The sequence below is a fragment of the Rhodnius prolixus genome, unplaced genomic scaffold (assembly GCF_049639745.1).
Source record: "Rhodnius prolixus isolate KJV_2025 unplaced genomic scaffold, Rpr scaffold_3, whole genome shotgun sequence".
In the NCBI taxonomy this organism is placed as follows: Eukaryota; Metazoa; Arthropoda; class Insecta; order Hemiptera; family Reduviidae; genus Rhodnius; species Rhodnius prolixus.
In genome coordinates this window covers 24,958,835-24,976,820 of record NW_027411603.1, presented here as the reverse complement: position 1 = coordinate 24,976,820, position 17,986 = coordinate 24,958,835, and the positions used below count along the sequence as shown (strand labels likewise).

Below are 17,986 nucleotides of genomic sequence, written 5' to 3'. Positions count from 1 at the left end.
CAGGGGTGACACAGACCATGCCAGCCCAACTAAAAGGGGCGGCGCAGATTCAGCTTTCCCCTAAACGGTTCCCCTAACGTTGTAGTCACATCCAGCATCAGTTCTACCGCCACCAATCCACGATACATGCAAATAATATTAACCCAAATGTGGGGATATTACCAAGAAAAAAAGAAGAAGAATAATGTGGAACATTATTAATTCCCTTTCGAAACCTTCAGTCAATTTTAAATCAGGATAATTTCTGTTAAGATGTTGAAGCGTAAAACACATTCCTGCAACCACCAAAGAAAATAGACATATGAAGAGAGCTACCAAAATAAAAACCAATAAAAGAGTTTGGAATTTAAAAAACGGCTTAAATAAGTAAGTAAAAAATTAAACTTACTATTTAAATAAACCTTCTACTATGAAAATTTTAAAATCCAAGAAATTGATATAATGCATTCATCTTACACTTAGGCCGAATAGTTTAAACATAATTCTTTTGGACATGTGAAAATATTACGAGTAAGTTTAACTACAATATCAATTTTAAACAAATTATCGAAACAGACATTTAGTTGCATTAGACTGAAAAAAGTAATACTCTTTTAAAACCAGTTAAGCGTAGAATTTAGTTTTAAAAAAAAAACCTACAGTGTGCGGAATTAAAATCATACATTGAAGTGTATAAACGTCGAACGCAGGACAAAACAATCAAAAGTTTACAACGTCATAATAGTCACTGTAAGCACTGCAATCTCTGGGGCTTGAGATTACAGAGCATTCTGTGCATTTCAAAAATCTTGCATTGCTCTAGTTAACTAGGGACGCAAGTGCTTTTTACAAGGAAGAAAAGAGCTTTGAATTCTGTGCAAAATGAAATCATGCTCGTATTGAGGTCTGTACCTCTATCTAAGGTAAAAACGGGCATTGCACAAGGGTTGAGAGCTTCTATTTGTGCGCGTAATTCCCAATCTTTAATGCGGAGACCAAACATGTACCAACCACTCATCATTTGGCTGACTCCCACCATCCCTCTCCGTGTAAAATACTTGGCAGTTCTATTGGTAAGATAAAGGAAACATCCCACCAAATAATATTCTTATTGTATTTTATTAAAATTTCGAGTTTTCATAGTTAATGGCAATTTTATATGTATCACAACGAGTATACACGTCGAACGTACCGTAATAGAGATTTGGTTTGACGTGTATACACATCAAACACGCTTATCTGGTTAAAAATTGTGGACAGTAAAATGTATCTTTAACGCCCATAACTACGTAATAGCAGATTCAGAAATTATAAAATTTTTTGAGTTAGCACCTTTGAAATAAATCGTGTGAGTGTGCACAACAATTTATTTTTTTCTGTTTTGTTCAATTAAGACGCGGCCACAACACAGGTCATTGTCTCCCTAAGCATTTTGCAAAGCATTTCCGGCATCCGGACAGTATTTTTGGGATTACCTACGACACTCTCCATCACCTGTCAGTAAGCTGTAAAAATACTTTAAGGGGAAGTAGTCTGAGGGCCTTAAGACTTCCTCGAAATGGGATCCAGTGCACTAACCACTGAGCCTTTTTTATTATTTTGTACATATGACAGAGCATTAATGTTCAACGCATAGAGCTTTTATAATTTAATACAAACATAATCTTCATTATTTAAAAAAAGACTCAAGTAATATTTTATGAGGTGTATAAATTATTCAGGTTAAAATTGAACAAGGATTTTCCTCAAAGCGAGGATAATGAAGGTTGATCCAAGGCAATTTCCTCCAAACGCTGAAGTCTGTGGTTTTTCTAAGTATATGGATGCGGGTAGGCAGGTTTGGTGCGCGTGCGTCTAAATGGCAAGAGAACTTGCGCGTATCTAAGTGTGACGTAGTACAGACTGGACGGGAGAACGGGTGCCTTGGCAATTCAAATCAAGAAGGAGGCCGCCCGCCACACTATGGCAAAGAATGGGGAGGCGGGCGGCTCTCGGCTATATCTCAACGGAAATTTACGGTCCGCGATACGACAAGGAAATTGCGAGAATAGCATGGAGTAATAGAAGGAGAAAGATTGGGTTGGAGGAAGCGAGATAGACAGAGAAAATAAGGAGAGAAGTGTGAGGAAGGGTAAGAGGCAAAGCCCGGCTTGAGTAAGGGAAGAGAGCAATCTATCTTTGTTGGCTGGGGATATACTCGGGGAAAGTAGGAAAAACTCTGCTGCGGAGCCCCGGGGGAATGCGGCGGAGGCGGCAGCAGGCCGGAGAGAATACTGGGTGGTGATGGGCTGAGAAGAGAGTGGTGGCACAAGAAGATAGGGTGTGCAGGGTTGGAAAAGAAGAGCAATTTAGGGGCCTAACAAGATGTATGGCCGACAGGGAAAGAATTCTACAAGAGAAAGAGAAGCGAGACGTAGAAGGTCGAATTTGTCTGCATTCTACAAGAATTGTATTGCCAACTAGGAGAGTGGAGGCGGCCAATGTACTATCACATAACTCTAAATGACCAATGTTCACTCCTGCTCATCTTTCTAACATAAATTATACTTACGAATATATATCTGTCGGCCAAGATGAAGCGAACAAAACCTTCGTTTGTTTTCTGGAAAGATCTATTTCCATTAAGATATGGTCCAATGTACAAACAACAATGTAACATAAAACATAAATCTTTCATCATTTCTCCAATGTTTAACTGTCATATTATTTGCTTTCTTTTGTAAAAAAAGTTGGCGTGAACATTCACAAAACTCTCGCATTGGTTCTAACTCACAGACTTTCTTCAAACCCAATATTTGAATCTTATTTAACTCATGGGTACATTACGGTAGTTGGAAAACCATGCAATTACGCTGTTGTGACACCTTCCAGGCATGCATCAACCCTGCCAGCTAAACCTGCACTCAAAGTACGAGAATTACAACAGTAAAGAAACTAAAGTAACAATTATTGATTTTTTTATGAGTGTCGGAGTCTGTAAGTTATCAGCAAAAGGTACATGATGACGTGAAAAACTCACAATGATGTTGAAGTGAAAAATCCATCAAGTAACGTGTGAGAATTTTCTTAAAGTAAGAAATTTTGGCAATAAATCCATATTTAAATGATAGAACCGTACATTATACTGGAGTGGCAATTAGAGGTACGACTATCCACTCTCCTTTGATGTGTTTTTGATGGCATTTTCTTGGGAAAACGTGTCAAGTGCGATAATCACTCCTAAATCTTGCAATGAAGTATTCAATTCCAATTTTTGAGGAGGAACCCCCCCCCCCTCTGTAGAATGAATCACTTAACTGATTTTCACGTAAACGGCTTCTACGTACAGAGTAGTAATTTTTTCATCTAGGTTAGGTTAATTTTCAATCTAACGAACTCCTCCGAATATCGGACTTATCTCTATCATAAAAATAAATTACAGATCTTGAAAATTAACATGAGATGCCCCATTGTAGGTATAGGAACTAATAGTAAAAGCTTATTGTAACAGAGAAATTTAAATAAAATCTTTCTATTTCCGAAATAGATAAGAAAAACATGATTAATTCAAAATAACCGCTCGCGCCTTATCTCTCCAACAAATTACTGAGTTTGCCAAAATGCTAACCTTCGAACCGTAAAAATTATTAATCTGTAATCATAAACTGGTATAGAGAACTGCACAAGTGCATTAAGATGCGAAAAATGCTATCGTTTGGGTCTAAACTTTGGGCGTTCAGGCTTCATTTATTGGTAAAGCGATTGCCAATACCGTTTGGGTCACGATGATAATTACAGCCAAATTTAATCTATTGGAAGAGTGGGTAATTCAACAATTCTTTTACAAAGCTGCACTTCTGGGCTAAAATGTTTAGATATGAAAACATTGAAAGCAATAGAAAGCAACAGTTTACTTTTTGGAAAAAGGTTTAGGGTAGGCTCAGCTTTTAAAAGTGGAAGGAAGCTACGAGATGTGGGTGGCTATTAAATAACGAGACTATTGCTGTAAAACATTTTATTTTAATTTTATACATATTTAGTTATTATCTCCTTCAATATACACCGCTCCGCTATCGCTACAACGCTCCATGCGAATTTACCATTGTTCGAAATCTTTTTCTGTGAGCTCCTGCATGACGCGTGCCGCCTTTTCTTTCAAAACTTCAGTGGACTGAATCGTGTTCCTTTTAATGCAGATTTGACTTTGGGGTACAGATAAAAGTCACATTGGGCCAGGTCAGGTGAATAAGGCGGATGGCCTAAAACTGGGAAGTTGTACTTTTGGCTAGAAACGTCTTGACAGACGGTGTGAGCCGGCTCGTTGTCTTGATGGAGAACCCATGGCTTATTCTTTCACAAATCGGTTCGTTTTTTCCTTACTCTTTCACGAAGTTGAGCAAGCACCTCACGGTAGTGATGTTGATTAATTATAATTGATATTTTGATCCGTTTTGGACGTGGTAGGGCGACCCGGGCGGTCATCATCTCCGACGTCTTCTCGGCCATCTTGGAAACGCTTGAACCACTCAAAAACCTGCACACGTGATAAACATTCATCGTCATAAACTTCCTTTAATAAATGATAAGTTTCAGTAGCGGTTTTACCCAGTTTCATTTGAAATTTCACGACAATTCGTTGCTCTACTACACGTGTAGTATCATGTTTTCGGCTAAACGAAACTAACACCTCTTACCCAAACGACGGTTCCGGTCAGACAGATTTCTCTACAAACACGTGAGACGCTGCAATCGAAAGGAGAAGGCTTTACGCTGCACAGCTGTCGGTCGTTAGGATTTGGCGCATGCATAGTTCTTCTGAAGCAGCATCAGTCTCGTTATTAAATAGCCTCACCTCGTATATCACCAAGTAGGAATTTATTTATACATTTTTTGGGGTTAAAATTTATGTATCGAAATCACTGGTTCCTTGATCTACAGTTACAATATATGATCCTATTATCTAAAGCGAATCAAAATTTGTTTTACAATTCTCTCTTTTTGATGTTGACAGAACATGTTACACTAAATTTTTAAGTAAAGACAATAAATAAAAATTAAGTTGAAATAACAAGTTTCACTCAATAGTGAGTATATAACTTCGATAATTCTAAAAGTTCATCTATATAGAGGAGTAAATTTAATGAAGCATTCTAATTAATCGTACATAAGACTTGAATCTGTAAATTGTAGTAGGTTAAATTGAATTCGCTAACAAAAATGGTTGTTTCAGCAGAACGGACTATGTAGTAGAGCGTAGTTTAGCGTTGCTCTCAAGTTCGCAGTGTAGAGAGAATAAGGGACTTCCTGTGGTAGCGAGGAGTGGAGGGGGATGAGCTACGTCCCTATTCATAATTTACTCCGCCGAGTATGTACTAATTAAAACAAGGGGGTATATTTCTTGTTGGTCTTGATTAAACATATGCGCGAGGAGCTAAAGGGCGAGTTGCGCCGGCCGCAGAGCTCCTCTTGCCAGTGGCGTTAAATTAACACCAGAAAGTTCATGTGCGCTCCGTTCCATCAGCATCTCTACTTCCTGCGGCCCTCTTTAGATCAACTCACCACCCTCTTTCCTCCATAAATATTTTCTACCCATTTATCTATTCTTGCACTCTCTTTGTCCAACAACTTCGTCTTCGGCTAACAATCTTTTATCTTCTATTTTTAAACTATTCATCCATTATAATACTTTCTTTTAATAAGATAACTCACATTACCGTCCTGCTGATGAGGCACTTTTTGCAGAAGATATGGTTAGCATTTTCATTACTAATCCACTTATGTGCACAATTTACGCGCTGAAATCCATTAATTTTTGATTAAGCTGGATTTCAAACGAAAAAATTTCATATAAAGAAATAAAAGACGAATTATAAGATTCACTGAAACTTTAACGCAAACCAATTTTAAAATTGATATTAAATTCTGAACTCTGTTCTACATGTCATTTTAGAGCGTCTACAGAATATTTTATAAAAGTTTCGCATACATTAAATAAATTTAAATTACAGTTAAAAATGGACTGTAATAATAATTTGATTTTTAATTTTATTTCCTTACACAAGACTTAGCAGACAAGAACTGAACAGAAGTTACGGACTACTAAGAAGACTCCTTAGACCGAAATCCTGCAATAAACCTTTCGGATATTGTGCTCTTCATCTTATTTTCTTCTTCATCACTTCACGGACTATTTAGGGAGTAGATCCACTTTCCAAGTTATATTTGATCAAATAGCTTAATTTGTTTCAAAAACTTGATCACCTTGTTTATTTGGGCTGAATCATTTCCAAGGGTCTCCGCAATGTTGCTTTGAATACTGCTACTCCGTCGAGCCTGTTCATAGGACGGACATTCAGCAATGATATGCTGTACGGATAGACAGCTGTTACAAGCGTTGCACAACGGGGTAGAGTCGCTATACATCAGGTAACCGAAATCCTCTGTTAAACGCACAAAACTGACTTACACGATATAAAACCCTAAAACCATATTATGACCAATATGGACATATGGAGCAGAATTGTGGGGCTCCGCCAAACCATGCAATATCCAACCTATCCAATCTTGCCAGTCTAAAGTCCTCCGCCGAATCGTTAACGCATCATTCTATGTCTCCAATCTCACCCTCCATCAAGATCTCAATATTCCCTATGTAAATGAGTTAATCCACAACCCGGATTCCTAAATTTCCACAGCAAACTCTCGCGATCACCAAATCCTCTGGCTCAATCACTATCCACATCGTCCCATCCTGACAATCCTCCACGTCGTCTAAAACGGCGTTGGCCACGTGACCTCATTGCTTCCTAAACCCCAATAAGTTCCTAGAGAGTTCCAGCGCTGGCTGGTTTCTCTCATCTCGTCATCCTGGTTGTGGCACTGAGCCAGCTCTGTGGCACAATCAAATGTTTCTTTGTACTACACTTTTGCTAAATGTATTTAAAAATTTTGTATTTCCACCAGGCGTTTTGACAACTTTACCTCTCACCTAAAACCACTGGGGTTCCTCTACCCTCGGTAAATCCTTTACGGCTTCCATTGGAAATAGTATGGAGCCGAGGGTTGCTGGAGCATATCGTACCTCTTCAGCTTTTTGGCCAACGAATCCAGTCGACAGAGGGATCTCTGGTTTCTTTTTAACTAATTACATATTGTTGCATTACAGTAGTTGATGAATAACGTGTGCATTGGAAGAAACTCGCTAATGACTGACGCAATCAGGTGCTGAAGAGCCTTAAAAACTTAAAACTTATATATTGCCGCGAACCCTCTCTTGTGGTTACGCAAATACATTTTCCAAATTCAAAATTAAAAAAAGAAAAACTTGTAGTTTCTTTAATAGTGCGCAGTGGTGGGGCAAAACTAACCAAAAAGATTCATAGAGTTTGGCAGTTTTAGTAAATAAATTTTTTGCTAGTGAACAAGTTGAGCGACCGGATATAGATGTTAAGAGACATTAGTAGATGCTGAAAAAACTATCATTTTTCTATCAAGTAACTGAAGGAAGTTGCTCAAAATTTAGCCCTCTTTTTTGCCTTAAATGATGAACACAAATAGGCTGCAGTGAAGTTACTAGATAATACTACTTAATTCAAATCACTTAAAATAGATAACTCGTAAATATTTCTCTAATAAGAAAGCAATATAATATAAAACATTGCGATGTGATAAGCGTGTTTTTCTGGTGGAAAGAATGGAAAGAGTTTGATAATGATGGCGGTGAGATGGCCACTGGCCAACTAGCTCCGACTTCCTTCTCACAATAACACCAAAAATACACGACGTGTCCGGCAACTTAAATAAATAAAATAAAAAAAAACTTTGATTTAACACTTGTTTCTCTCCCGCTATTTTTCTTTTTGTAATTTATAAAGATTTATGTATAATACATGTATGTATATAATGATAAATATACCTTTTTCTTTTTATTTTTAAATAAGGATTGTCAATATTTAGTGTTATTTCATCACAAACCAGTGTTTTTATTTAGGAAAGATAATATTTCAAGTTGAATCCCATAAAACTGGCGTATAATGGGTTAATAATAATGTCTATTAAAATAATAAAGAATAAATACCTTTGAATGTCGTTTTAAAATATGATAAACCAATTGCAAAAATTTATTACTCACCTGAAACAGGACGAAACATGTTTAGATATTTTGCACAGGAAATTAGATTTACGTAAATGAGAATAGACAGGAAGGTGATAAAGATATTACCTTAAAAAATGAGTATTTGTTGCAATCGCGTTATATTAGTTTGTTTTGTTACTTAATTTGAAAGGAATTATACGAGGGTCGTTTGAAAAGTGCGTGCAAAAATAAAAACTACTTAATTTTTTGGGGTAAACCTTTTTTATATTTCAACATAGTCTCCTTTTAGGCTTATACACTTCGTCCAACGCTGCTCTAGTTTGTTGATCCCTTCCGAATAATAGGATTTGTCCAAGTCTGAAAAATAGCCATTCGTTTCTGCAATCACCTCCTCGTTTGAATAAAATCTTTTTCCCGCCAGCCATTTCTTCATATTGGGGAACAAATAGTAGTCCGAGGGAGCCAAGTCTGGAGAATAGGGGGTATGTGAAACGAGTTGGAACCCTATTTCCATTAATTTTGCGACCACAACTGCTGAGGTATGAGCTGGTGCGTTGTCGTGATGGAAAAGGACTTTTTTGTGGGCCAATCGTGGGCGTTTTTCTTGCAGCTCGGTTTTCAAACGGTCCAATAACGATGAATAATATGCACCTGTAATAGTTTTACCCTTTTCCAGATAGTCGATGAGGATTATTCCTTGCGAATCCCAAAAGACAATCGCCATAATCTTTCCGGCCGAAGGAACGGTCTTCGCCTTTTTTGGCGCAGATTCCCCCTTGGTAACCCATTGTTTAGATTGTTCTTTGGTCTCAGGAGTGTAGTGATGTATCCATGTTTCATCCACAGTGACGAAACGACGCTTAAAGTCCTGCGGATTCTTCTGGAACAGCTGCAAACCGTCCTTGCAACACTTCACACGATTTCGTTTTTGGTCAAGCGTGAGCAATCGCGGCACCCATCTTGCGGATAGCTTTGTCATGTCCAAATGGTGATGCAAAATATTATGTTCATTCGAGATGCCCACAGCACTAGCAATCTCACGCACCTTCACTCTTCTGTCATCCATCACCATATCATGGATTTCATCAATGATTTCTGGAGTAGTAACCTCAACAGGGCGTCCAGAACGTTCAGCGTCACTTGTGCCCATATGGCCACTCCGAAAATTTTGAAACCACTTATAAACTGTTCTAATCGAAGGTGCAGAGTCACCATAATGTTTATCAAACTTCTCTTTAGTCTCCTGAGGCGTTTTCCCTTTCATAAAGTAGTGTTTAATCAATACACGAAATTCTTTTTCGTCCATTTTTTGAAAATCACTCGACTTCCTCGATTCAAACGAATGCCAAACACAAAGAAATAGACCGATCTGGCTGAAACTTGGTGTGTGCTCTTCCAGAGATGCTACTAACTAAACATAACCTCGATACGCGCCAGTGGTGCTATCTCTCTGACTTTGCACGGACTTTTCAAACGACCCTTGTATATTGCCAATTTCCGTCGTAAGTTTCTATTTATTTTTGCTAAGCTTTTAACCCAGGGACTTGGTCATCCTCAGAGCTTGTTTAAACCTTCCAGCGGGCGCGAGTATCTCACAGATACAGACTAAGACTAAAATAATCGCAGTTTAGTGACGGAAAGACGGAGGGTGCTGTCCTTTAAGCAATGCTACACCCTCATGGCTAGTTTCCTTCAGTAAAAATCTCATCTTGTTTGGGGTTGTACATTTCTTGGCAATTGTCTATCCGTGGTTGACATATCAAGTAATATTCCAGACTTACCAATTATTTATATTTTTTCTTTTATACATGTCCATCAAATTTAACTATTTTCAACATTGTTTATAAGAATATTGTTTTCTACTGACAGAGAAAGACATTGTATATCTCAGATACGAGGAGGAAATATCTGCGAAAACTTTCAGACAGTCTAGTGGCTGAACATGGTGATTGTAATTATTACACTTACTGGCTTGTAAAAAATAAAAAGTACTGTCGTTTTCTGAGCATTTTTTATTGGTTATTTCATTATTAATAATTATAGAGGGAAGGGATTAGCTATTTGGTTAGCATACTGGACTCCCACGCGGAGGTCCCGGGTTCGAATCCAGCTGCTGACCCTTAGATTTTTTCTTCCTAGGAGCTTCTTACAGCTCACTGTCCGGTGATGGACAGCGTTGTCTGTAAAGAGAGAACACTGTCCGGAGGCCGGCAGTGCACTGGAAAAAGCTCCGGGCGCCAATAACCATAGACGTCGACGCGCCTTAAATCATAAAAAATAAAAATAAAATATAGATGTTATTTAATTAATTTCATTTCTTCTATTGATAGAAAAAATTAAAAATACCAAAGTTTATCTGTAAGACAGCGCGCCCGTTTTTGTAACTTTTTGGGCACGCCCACTGGAAGGTTAAAAGTTAAAAATTGGTTTTACATTGTTAACATTAAAGTTTGGTGCCTCTTCGGTCCAGGAAACCCAATAAAAAACTTATTACAGTAATAATAATCACAGCAATAATCTAGCTTCCTTTTTGTTTAGTGAATAAGTCACCGAAAAAGATGTACATTACTTAATTTGGTTGGTTTTTATTGATTTTATATATTTTTTATAAATATGAGATGTAATTAAAGATTTTATGCCTCAAATAAAAAATAGAATTTAATAAATTAAGCGATGATTTCAAGTATTTCAAAGGATGTTGGCCTGTCAGAAGAATTCTAAGTTGTGAGTAACAGAGAGCTCCTCTTTCTTTAGTGCTATTCAAGATTGCCTAAGAACGAGCAATCAAGCACATTCGAACGAATCTCGGAGGTACAATTTTTTTATAATAGGAAGACGTCAACAGCTGGTTTATGCGAATGACGTGGAAATTATAGCGCGCACAATGGGAAACCTTGCTGGGGCTTTACAGAAGCTTGAAGCTGTGACAAAATTAAAAAAAAAAATTGTTAAATGTCCGGATGTTCTAGGAAACTGGAAGAACTAGATTCTAGTTTGAGTGTTGGATAATATGGAGATTACGAGTAATTTGGAGGCAGAAAGACTAGCGAAGCCAAGAAACTTATCGGTTCCGAATCAGCTACTTTGCTGACGTCTTGGGTACATTCATTTTGGATATTGAGGCTTGGACATTCTTGTAGCTTGAATCCTCAAGCTGCACTAACGGACGTCTCTCAGACACCAGGTTGATTCAATTGACCAAGATGGTAGCTTATCGCCTCCACTCATGTAACACGTTTGCAGCTAACTTCGACCATCTGAAGTAGTATTCCAATCTCTACTAGATCGCATGAACAAGAACATAAATACGAGAACATTTTTCCATCAGTTGCAAGTTCAATTGCAGTTATCGATTAAAGTGATTGGAAAGTCTAAACAATAAAACCCTAATTGTAATCACTGAAATCTGATTAAGATCGACAGAACCACTGCACAATTTTATACCAATGAAAAATAATTTTTTTTTTTAAGCAGACCTGAAACATAAGTAATGTTCAAAAATTATTGGATTTATGTTCGCCCAGTTCAGCAAGTTTTACTATTATTTACAGTAAATACTAATTTGACAGGTTATTAATCTAAACGTTGTCTGACATGATGTATAAAAAGTAAAAAATTATGGTTCCAAGTTTTGTTACGTAATGTGAAAAATAAACAGGAGACTGAAAAGTTTTTTAGACTAAAGATGTAAATAACAAACAAATGTGCTGAATATTTTATTGGAATTCCGCTACAAAATCAATAAACTTTTTGCAACTTCAATACAAACAACAAAAATATTTACATTTTGGTGTAAACATTATAGATTCAAAGTTTTTATTTTAAAAATAAAGAAATAATCAAGAAATTTCGGTCATTTTACCTAAAAATTCAAAGTTTCTGGTTAAAGTTTTTCATTTAAGGAAGACGAACGCGATGCTAGCGGTGTTTCCATCTAGAAGGATTTTGAGAGAGTAAAGTCTGAGATTGAACTACTTGGGATGGTTAGACGTCAAATTTTGCTACTTTTTTTGTAGCGGTTTTTAAAAAATTGTTGTAGTAAAAGGAATTATGAGGTCAGTGTGAAGAGTTCAGTTTGTTACATAGGACAGAAGGATGGTACTTCTATTGTCTGAAAGGATTGTGAACTTGCTTGGTTAAATCCCAAATCTTGCATCCGTGTGTCCAGAGGTATTCATAGTATTACATAGAAATCTTTGATTTCCAAGTGAGAATTTGGAGCTTAAGAATTTAGTACCGTCTGTTAAGTTCCAGTAAAATTAACTTTGTGAGATTTCAAATGAGAGTCTTTTGTTGCGATGAAGTCTAGGGTATTTTGCTTAGTTAACTGTAAGTGTGGTAGGTGCAAGGAGGAGGATTCGAAAGAAAGAGAGATTGCAATATTAGAGGATAAGGTTGATATTTTCGTTTTATTGGGGTTGACTTTTATTCGTACCCACTGGTTTAGACCAGACTTGCAGAATAAAATTAGGGTGTTATAAGGCACTGATTGCGATTACAGGAATCAGAGTCATTTGGAGCGATAAAGCAGTCGTCGTCAGCATAGTACTGAAGAATCGTTCACTGAATCTCTGCAGTGTAAATGATGCATAGGAGAGAACCAAACACATTAATCTGCAGCAACTGACAAATAAAAGATCTACATGAGCCAGATTGGATCCACAAGCAATGGTGAGATAGAAATGATTTGATGGACAAGCACTACGTCAATAGAAGGACCCCCTAGAAGCTTACATAGCTTGCATGGAAGCCAAACCTCAGTCAGGGCCAGAACAATGTCCAGGAAGGTACCTGAATAAAAACTGCTTCTGTTACAAGGTGGAAAAAAGGAAAAAATGGCGTCAACAATGCGATGGCATTGTTTAGTGGTAGAATGTGATGCACAGAAACCAAACTGTTGAGTTTGGAAATCTTTTGAAAGAAGGTTTATTCGTTTCAATCAAAGAAGGCGTTCAAGTATATTTCTAAAAATATAGAGCAACTTGATTGAGCGATAACTTACATCTGCTTCATAAACATTTGAGATTATAAAGAATACAGAAGTGAAATACAGGTTAATTAAAGCCACGTTTTGGTTTTAATGATTCTCTTTTAACAATTTCATTTCAAAATAATACGCGGAAAGTTTTCTACAATTTAGATTACCTTTTTTTAAAAAAAGATTGCAAACCCTTAAGAAGCTAGATATATTTTGCAAGAAGAATATTATAAGACAATTAATAATTTAAATTCAATTCTTGACAACTTAAAAAAAAACTTAAACCTAAAAAAAAGCGCAAATATTTCTCTTACCTGAATGCTTTTCTGCAAGGCAAGAGATTGCATTCCAGTTTGTAAAAAGCTTGTGAAGTTTCACTGCATTAACACACCACTGCACAAAACTCACTGCACGAACTGATGCACATCTATTTGAAACAAAAGTATTTTTATTAAAAAAGCTTTAGTAAGTTGTGAAAAAGAATTAATTGGGAAAAAAAAGAAGCAAGAATCAATAATAAAATAAGAGAGTCATATTCACAAAAAAAGAACCAAAGAGAATTGGATAAAGGAGTTGCAAAAGTAAGATCAAAACATTTTTGACCTTATAGTGAACTTCAAATTGCAGTTTACACAGTATTGTTTTTGATTAGATTTAATAAGCAAATTTAAATAGGAAAAATTAGAAATAGAAGCGTATTATATGGCGCTTGCAAATTTTTGGCTTTTCAAAAGTTCTTAAAACTGCAAGAAACATTAAACTTAAAATTATCCAAAAGAGAGTTGCGAAATTAGTAACATTACGATATAGAAATAAACTTCTGGATGCAATATTTGTGCATTATTATAATTGCAGGAATAATTATAATCACAGTTGAGCTTACAATAACTAATAAGTTTTAATTTTAAATGAGTTTAAATTGCTTAAAAAAGTTATTTTGCTTATAACTAATCTAAAAATTTGAATTTAGAATTCGCTAAATTGAATTCTAATTTTCTTATCTAAGGTCTGCTGCCATTAATAGAGATCTTTAATAAATTATAGTTTTGCGAACTATTTCTCCCACCTCTCAAACATTTAAGACAACAATTCGCTTAACAATTACCAATTATATTGATAAGTTGACTGTTCTCAATATGGCTTACAGTAATTCGTGATTCAGCAGACAAACCAAAATTGATGGTTCAATTTTTTTTTAAATCAATTTTGGGCTTTAGGCATTCTTTTCTGCTTTCGGAAGATTAACTGCAGCAAGCTCATAATACCTATTTACATATTCCAGTACAATAATTGATCTTATAAAATTAAATATAAATACGCAAAACACAGTAATTCTTTTCAGATAGTTGAAATTAATTCCAATTGAAGAACGTTGCTGTATTTTTATTTAAAAAACTGGTTACAAAATTCAACTTTAAGATTGCTTGAATACATTTTTTTGACATATCAGCGCCTAATAATTTTTTTTTTTTTTTTTTTTTTTTGGGTAGGTGAAATGCTTCTAACGCACATACGTGCCGGACTCCCGCCAAGGCAGCCTACCGGCTAAAACACCTACCCCGGCACCAGGCCTAGCCTGGATTCGCTTATGCAGCACTACATCAGGCTAGGCCCCTATTCTATCCCCAATCAAGGGGTCCTCCCTCCAAACTCAACCAGCTCCCTTTGTTTGGCACTTAGCACCTCCCTAATGAAGCGTGCCACACATGCCCACTGCCGCCTACTAGTGAGCATAGTCGGTATTATCCCCGCTGGGGTAATATGCCCGACATATTGCTCCAAGTCTCTCCTGAGGCAACCCCACCTCTCACACACAAAAAAGGTGTGGTGGGCATCGTCTAGCATTCCCGGACAATAGCCGCACTCACCACTGGTCCTCTTCCCTATCTTCCTTAGGAACTCACAGAAATACCCGTGACCACTAAGGAATTGGGTAACGAAGTAATCCACTTCGCCAAAGGACCTCCCTATCCATGAACCAACATCTGAGATAAGGCTGGCCGTCCATCTACCTCTTGACTCCTCCTCCCAAGAAGACTGCCATTCCAACACCGTGTATGCACGCTCCTCCCTGGAGACCGCTACTTTATCCATTTCGAGCCTTCTAGCGTAAACTCTCCTTCTTTCATCGGCCAGAAGTGCAATTGGGATAACTCCCGCTATGACCAGGACCGCTGGCTCCGAAACAGTCCGGTATGCCGAGGCTATCCGTAGGGCACCCAGCCTCTGCACCCGTGCCAGTCTCTTTCTATAAACTTCTTTTCTGAGTGCCTCTGACCATATTTCAGCCCCATACAACAGGACTGAGTGGGCGACACTCATAAGCACCCTGCGCGTACTGGCTTTGGGACCTCCTACATTGCTCATAAGCCTTGTAAGTCTGGCGACATTCTCTCCTGCCTTATCCGCCGCCTCCTGTAAATGTCTCCCGAAGCTCAACTTCGCATCAATTGTGATGCCCAAGTATTTCACGGCTTCCACCGAAACAACTTCTTCTTCGCCAACGTTCCACGGGATATGCCGGTTTATTCGTTTTTTTGTCAACATGACAACCTCTGTTTTGGGGAGAGCTAGCGATAATCCGTGTACGGTCATCCACTGGTTAACCTTCCGCATCACTTGATTAAGCTTCAACTGCGCCTTCTTCACGTCCCGCGCAGCAATAAGCGCCGCTACGTCATCAGCATAGCCAATCAACATTGCTTCATCTGGTAGTTCCAGTCGCAAAAGGCTATCATAGGTCACATTCCAAAGATCTGGGCCTAATATTGATCCTTGTGCCACTCCAGCAGTAATCGATCGTGTCCTTGGTCCCTCCTCCGTGCAATAGCTGAGCACCCTATTGTTGAAGTAGTCGCTAATTACTCTCAACAAATAGTGTGGGATCTGAAAGTTCGCCTCCAGCGCCTGCAGCGCGTCTGACCACCTCAGTGAGTTAAACGCATTCTTAACGTCTAGAGTGACCAAAAGCACAATCCTTCTTGAATGCTGGTTATGTTCTTCCGCCCTTGTTACTGCTTTTATGACTTCTTCCACTGCGTTTATCACAGACCGTCCGGTCCTAAACCCGAACTGCCTAGTCGACAGATCGCCTGCAGCCCTAATTCCGTCCAACACTCTCTTCCGAAGAAGTTTTTCATATAACTTCCCGACTGTGTCAAGCATGCAAAGGGGGCGAAAAGATGACGGAAGTTTCTAATAATAGAAACTGATGAAGTAATGGTTCAAGGGTTCATTACTTGGCCGGAAGTAATGAGAGATATTTACAAGTAAGCGTACTCTAAGTTGGAATAACATACTTTGTATAGGTGTGCGTTAGGAAGAGAGATTCTAAGGTTGAAAGGTAGTAAATCAATGTTGCAACCCTTTATTAGATTCTCTGCTTCCTTGCAGGTGGCACCAGGAAGGATGTTATCGACCCGAAGCCCTATTACCACGAAATCAAATATATCATTGAACAGGATACATTTAATGTTATACTCACCTTACACAACCAGTAGAGTGCTTAAATTTAACGTTAAATTTATCTGAATTATGTATTATATTATTTTCTCTTTTTTAATATTTTATTTTTTTAAATGCAAAATATAATAATTTTTGATCATGATTACGCCTCTTTTTTGAATTAGTATTTCATTAAAGAAATCAAGTTATCAAGTCTTAAGGTGTTTCCTTCATGAAGTTCTTTTAAAATGAGTTTAAATGTAAAAATCTGAAAATTAACTACCATTAAAGTTAATTAAAGTTAACTAGAAGACACACCTGGAGACTGGATAACAACACAACACTGCGGTTAGAACCAATCGTCATACAGGCTAATCCATTAAAACGCTCCTGCAGTGTTCTGCTGACTAAAGCGTATCTAGCTAGTATAGATAACATCTGGGAACTTCCTGAAGAAACGAGTGTAGAACTTTCAAAACAAAGTCCTGTGAATGGCACTGAATGACCCGCAAAAAATTTACTAAGGGCACACAAATACACAGAGAACTTGACATTCAAGACATTCATACTTTCATGCCAAACTAAGAGGTAAACACTTGCATTTAGGCAAGCCTTCGGCTTCCGACTAAAACCCCGCTTTTACCAAGATCTGTAAAGAGGAATAATTTTATTTCTTTAATTTAATGTCCCTCTAACATTAGCAGCATCCAGCTTTTTCAATCAAAAGTCCTCCGCCTTATTGTTAATGCTCCCAATTATGACTCTAACTTTACTCTTCCCAAAAAAACTAAACATTCCCCTGTCACCGAATTTATCCATTCTCGATTCCTGTTAATCCTCCACGACGTTTTGGCCTCATGATCTCCTATCACTTAAATTCCTGAGTGTGTCAGCACTGGATGATTTCCTTTTCTTCCTGTGCCCCTACAGTTGGGTCATGCATCGGCTATGCCTGGCTGCTTTCGCATCGTGTTATTGTACTAGCAACTAGCAAACATTTACACATTTGCTGACAATACTACAATCCTCTCCAACAATAAGGATCCAGAAATCGTAACCCAATCCCACTTAGACTCATATCAATGTCTTTAATCCTCGGTTCCACAATTGGAAAGTAAAGATTAATGACAAAAAAAATAACAACCTCATTAGATATCCTTTACTGGAATAACGTTTCTTTTCGTGCAGCAAAAACGTATGGTGCTTTGGACCAAATAATATCCACACACTACACTCTCAAATGACTGGATCTTAAACCAGAGTAACCAATGGCTCAAGAAATTACTTGACAAACGATTAAAACTTACTTTTACAAAGTATACTGAAAAGTAAAGCAAAGGTAATGCCTATTTTTCTCAGGCGGGCTTTACATCCAACTATTAGGTGTCGTGGATGGAGGCGATTAGCAAACATACTTTACTGTAAATTTCTTTTATTAACCATTAAATAAAATCCAAGGCTTAGACCGGGAATCAAACCCAGTACTACAATACATATTAGCTTCGCAGGTC

At 37.6% G+C, this 17,986-nt stretch overlaps 1 protein-coding gene across 3 annotated transcripts in view; it reads right to left on the bottom strand.

Annotated features, from left to right (window-relative positions):
• Window positions 1-17,986, bottom strand: part of LOC141453154 (homeotic protein antennapedia-like) — a 1,160,806-nt gene that overhangs the window by 369,782 nt on the left and 773,038 nt on the right. For all 3 annotated transcript variants that reach the window (XM_074125977.1, XM_074125975.1, XM_074125978.1), the window contains one exon: window positions 13,346-13,458. The gene's annotated coding sequence lies outside the window, so the exon portion shown is untranslated. The remainder of the gene's footprint in view (window positions 1-13,345; window positions 13,459-17,986) is intronic.